This window comes from Anastrepha obliqua, chromosome 4 (assembly GCF_027943255.1).
Source record: "Anastrepha obliqua isolate idAnaObli1 chromosome 4, idAnaObli1_1.0, whole genome shotgun sequence".
In the NCBI taxonomy this organism is placed as follows: Eukaryota; Metazoa; Arthropoda; class Insecta; order Diptera; family Tephritidae; genus Anastrepha; species Anastrepha obliqua.
This window is the reverse complement of record NC_072895.1, coordinates 116934664-116939548: the sequence shown is the minus strand read 5'-3', so window position 1 is coordinate 116939548 and position 4885 is coordinate 116934664. Positions and strand designations below refer to the sequence as shown.

Here is a 4885-nt window from a genome sequence, read left to right as displayed (position 1 = left end):
CAAATAACAAGGAAAAAATTTGTGTTAAGATTGAACAACAAATAAATAGTAGCAATACTGCATGAGAAAATGTAATAAATAACAAAGGTAATGGGCACGCTGATAAGTTGTCAACAATACAACAAAAATTCAGGTAATCATCTCTAAAACTCAAAACACTTCAGTTATTGTTATAGTATAGCAGCGACGTTGTTGTTTTCGTTTGAGTGTACTACGAGCACGTGTTCTCACGATAGCAGCAATAACGCTTCAGTCGCTTACTTCATTCATATAGTTGCTAAGCGCATTTTTACACTTCTTAACTTATTTAAATCTGAAAAGTATAAATAGCAAAATTAGCAAAGAATAATATAAAAAAGTATTACTTCCCATACCGGGAATCGAACCCGGGCCTTCTGGGTGAAAGCCAGATATCCTAGCCACTAGACCATATGGGATGAGTAACAACTCGGCCTTATTTGCTATCACGTACTTATTACAAGTGTGTGAATGTTTAAATGGGGAAAAACGTTAATTGGAATCAAATTATTTATGTTTGCTTGATGGTAAAGAATTTAAAATTGATATAAAATAACGTTCAACAGAAAAATGTGTAAATTTTACTGGAATAGAAAAATGAGTACAAAAAAGTTTAAATCTAATGCTTATTTTTTCTTTGAACTTAAACGATTAAAAATCTCCCCACAAGCATATTTTTGAATTCATTAGCTTGAACTTAGTCAACTTGATATACATAATTTTCTGTGCCTAGCCCATGTTGCCAATGTTGTCGAAGAATAAATAGCAATGGGATGGCTTCAGCTGCAACATTTGGTGGATTGAACAAGCAAATCATATTTTAAGCCATAAAATCCACGTAAAACTATTTCTTAACAAGAATAAAAGTAGTTACGTGTTATTTATTTGTGATTGATAAGTATTCAAATCAATGCCAGAAGTTTTAAAATTATTAAATTTCTGTGCAAGATTTCATAAGCTACTTAGAAAGCTTTTTCAAAAACCATTTAGATCCCAACTAGTTATGTATAACAATTCAAATACATAAAAGAAACTAATAACTTAACTTCTGCAAAGGGAAGAAGAAAAAGTAATTTACCAGCTACAACATATTAAAATTCTTTCTAACAAATATACATATACTTATATGATTTGCTGTATTCCGTCATCGTACGCACTTTGAAATTCCAGGCCATCATCCGGCTTTGAGGGAAAAACTTTTACCAACTGAAAACAAGTACACTCCACAGGATGACGGAGTCCATATGTTGTTTACATATCCTTACAAGCAACGACAACCAAAGTGTGTGCATACAACTAAATATTGAAGTACAACTAACAATTGCTAACCAACCCACACGTACCTACATATACATATACTTACATATAAAAACGTTATACGAGTATTTATCCTTTCAATGCAGCCTTAATCGTCCACTAGTGCCAGTTTTGTGCTCAGTGCTTTACTAATAAAAAGTACAACTATTAAGCAAGCAACAACGAGCGTCCACATAGGGATGACAAGCATACAAAAGAGGTCATTGATGTTATGCTGACAATTTGAGATGACAGCCATTGCATTGAAGTTAGGTGGGAATGAATGTAAGTGTGGGTATGCATTTGGATGTAGGTGAAGACTTGAATTACCGAGAGCGTGGAGTGGCACCACTGACCAGCCTGTGGACATCATTGACCAGTAGAGCAAAAGTTGCAGTTTAAGTTGTTGTTACTGATAATGTTGAAGCTATATGACTAGCATAGGATGTTAGATAAAATGTACGATGATATATACATATGTATGTTTGTGTTTCGCTTGTCAGGATATGAAGCAAAGTACGATTGCCTGTTATTTGTTTTTTTTCGCTTTTGTTGCTGCGTAACTACAAGAAATGTTTGATGTGCGTAGGCAGCACTTCTGTTGGTAGAGTAGCAATTGCTTTTGTGTGCTTTCAAATTGAATACGTGGCTCTGTGTGTATGTGTGTGTGAGTGTCTTTGTCCTTTACGCACTTATTTAGCATTTGGTGCTCTAGGCGACACTGTGCTGCTGCTGTACTTCCTCTGTCATCTGCTTTCGCTCAGTTGCACTCAAAGTGGTTCTTTCTTTTAATTCGTGTGCTGTTTCGGTTTGCTTTTTCTCTCTGTATCGCAATTGACTGCACTTAGCTTGTAGCACGCTTATATTGCCTTATATGCCATGGCCGATTTTTTTTTGTTTCTGTCGCTTACGTTTGGTATAAAATTAAAAATAGTAAAACAAGCTCGGTTATTCGCATTTAAACCAATTGAGCACAAGTCCTTTGTATGGCCATAAATTGGTTTCTGTATTTTTTTTTTGTTATTTCTGTCATTTACATCGCTTTCCAATTCCTTATTAATGATTAGCTTCTGCTCTCGATTCATAATAGATTTTCAATATTAAAAGTTTGTCAATTTGTTATACAAAAAATGTGGCAAAAATCAGTTACTTTTAAATTACAACTGGAAATTGGTCGTAATGAACGCCTACTTTCTAGCTTAGTAGCTTCGGGATTTTTTAATGAAATAGAATGGAGCTTGTTTCTCAATTCTTCAATCTTTATTTATTCTTTAGCTGCATCCAATATTTTCCCCACTACTCGAAACATTAAAAAAAATCCAAAGCGGCTTTCAGTTCACGGGACAATTTATATTGAATCTCCCTTAAGACGATGAACGTCATCTGATTTTGGGAGACTAATAGTAAGTTTCCACCGCAGCCGCTAGCGTGTTCTCTGCCGCTATCGTGTTCTTAGCGCAAACACGAAACAAAACTCCTGTCAAATCCCATACAAAATTAAAACACAACTCCATACCTAAACTCACTTTCAAAGCGTGTTTTGTGGGTTTGCGTCTAATTTAAAGCGTGTTTTGTTGGGTTTGCGTCTAATTTAATTATTAAGTGGTGGCAATGTTGCTCATTTTCCTCATTTTTTATTGCATTCGTAGCCGAGTGGGTTGGTGCGTGATCACCATTCGGAATTCACAGAGAGGTCGTTGGTTCGAATCTCGGTGAAAGCAAAATTAATGAAAACATTTTTCTAATAGCGGTCGCCCCTCGGCAGGCAATGGCAAACCTCCGAGTGTATTTCTGCCATGAAAAAAATCTGCTCATAAACATATCATAAAACAAAATGAAATAAATGCATAAAAAAAAAAAAAAAAAAAATTTTCTTGTGATTCGAACCAAGGATTTCGGATCGGAAGCCCACATTGCTAGCCGCTGGGCTATCGCGCTGTGCTGTCGCCGCAAAATAATGTATCATAAATCTGTTTACCATACCAAAGACCATACACTTTGCAAACACATTTCGGTGGAAACAGTTGACAGTTCTCATAAACACAACTCCTGCAAACACGGTGTTTGCTTTTGGTGGAAACGGGGGCTAAAAATGGAGCACTAAGTTATTATTGGACAATGTGGAGCAGAGCCGAGAGGTGAGTAATATTTTCTGCGCTCTTAAGTATTGACCACTCAGGTGCTCGTATAACACTTAGCTTCACATCCAAACTGAGAAGATGGGTATTCATTTACATATATTATTTAACAGTCAAACAGCTATAAAAACAACGGACTCACGTGTGGTGAGCAAAAAGGTTCTCAAGACTTTTCACTGCCAAAGGTCTTTAACGCAGACATAGTATAGATTTAAGCATCCACCTCATGTGAATGTCTATAAACTGTAACTTTAAGAACTCTTTTGTAAAGCAGACGCCTTTCCTGCAATATTTTAACTTTCCATTTGACACTTTGAAACAGAATCTTGAGATACATTCAAGCCGCATAGCAAAGGCACGTTAAAACAAGTTTTACCCACATAGCACAAAGAAACTGAATGATTTTTCTTTTGCTGAAAAGACGCACATATACCCTCTATGAAGGGAAGGAAAGTGAAATTTCTATATTAACAGGGTTACCTCTTTATTTAGCACAGAGGGCATTAGTTTAGGGTTGAACTCGCGAGACTACTATCAAAGCTGCAGATGCGTTGGAGAAAAGACGTCTTTTGACTACGTTAACTATCTTTACCTGCGGCACAGTTGAATGACGTAGCATATCATAGGTAAATTAGTTCTGTGAAACCTTGAGCAGATAACACAAATGCGCCATTCCATGTCAAGTAATACAAGTATTTTGGACTTTGTCGTCAATTATTATAAAAATTTATTTATTTAAGTAAGCCTAAGTAAACTAATAGTACACAAGAAGTAAAGTAAAAAAATTTTGGAAAAAATTTTATAATTTTGAGATTTATACAATATTCGCAATTCTTGCATAGGTTTTTTAAAGTGAAGGTTTACGTAGCATAGGTACTTTTGAACATTTTTCGATTTTTTTTTTTTATAATTTTGTACGATAAAAAAGTTTTTTACGAAAAAATTATATTCTTTTTTCATATTCCAGGTGATATCAAATCTAATTTTGAGTTTTTGATATGGAGTTCTAACTTTATTCCGCTCTTAATGAAACCCTTGGTCCAACCATTTTAACCTAACCAAGAAAGGGATTCAAAAATTTCGTTACACATAAAAATATATTTAATAAAAGAAATATTTTTAAGCGGAAAAATTAATATTGTAAGAATTAATAAACCATACCACATGAAAAACTCACCTAACTTTAAATTTTTTTCACACTACTTGCAAGTATGCATGCACAGAAATAAATTTATTTTTTCTCTCTCTATTTTTTCATGACAAAACACACCCCAAATTCACACGAAAACCACAAAATACCCACTTTTGCCAATTACCAAATTTATTGGCTGGCAGTTTGTCTATTGACGAGCCCTCGCTTTCACTTTTATTTTGCATTCTACCTTTGTCGTTTTGCGTTTTTACCCTTCACATTGTCTGCTGGCTTTTTCTTT

General features: G+C 34.8%; 1 non-coding gene across 1 annotated transcript; it reads right to left on the bottom strand.

Moving 5' to 3' along the window:
* Positions 1-365: 365 nt before the first annotated feature.
* On the bottom strand, positions 366-437 carry Trnae-uuc (transfer RNA glutamic acid (anticodon UUC)). Its single transcript has one exon. It is a non-coding gene; the product is annotated as a tRNA-Glu (tRNA).
* Between the last annotated feature and the right edge of the window lie 4448 nt (positions 438-4885).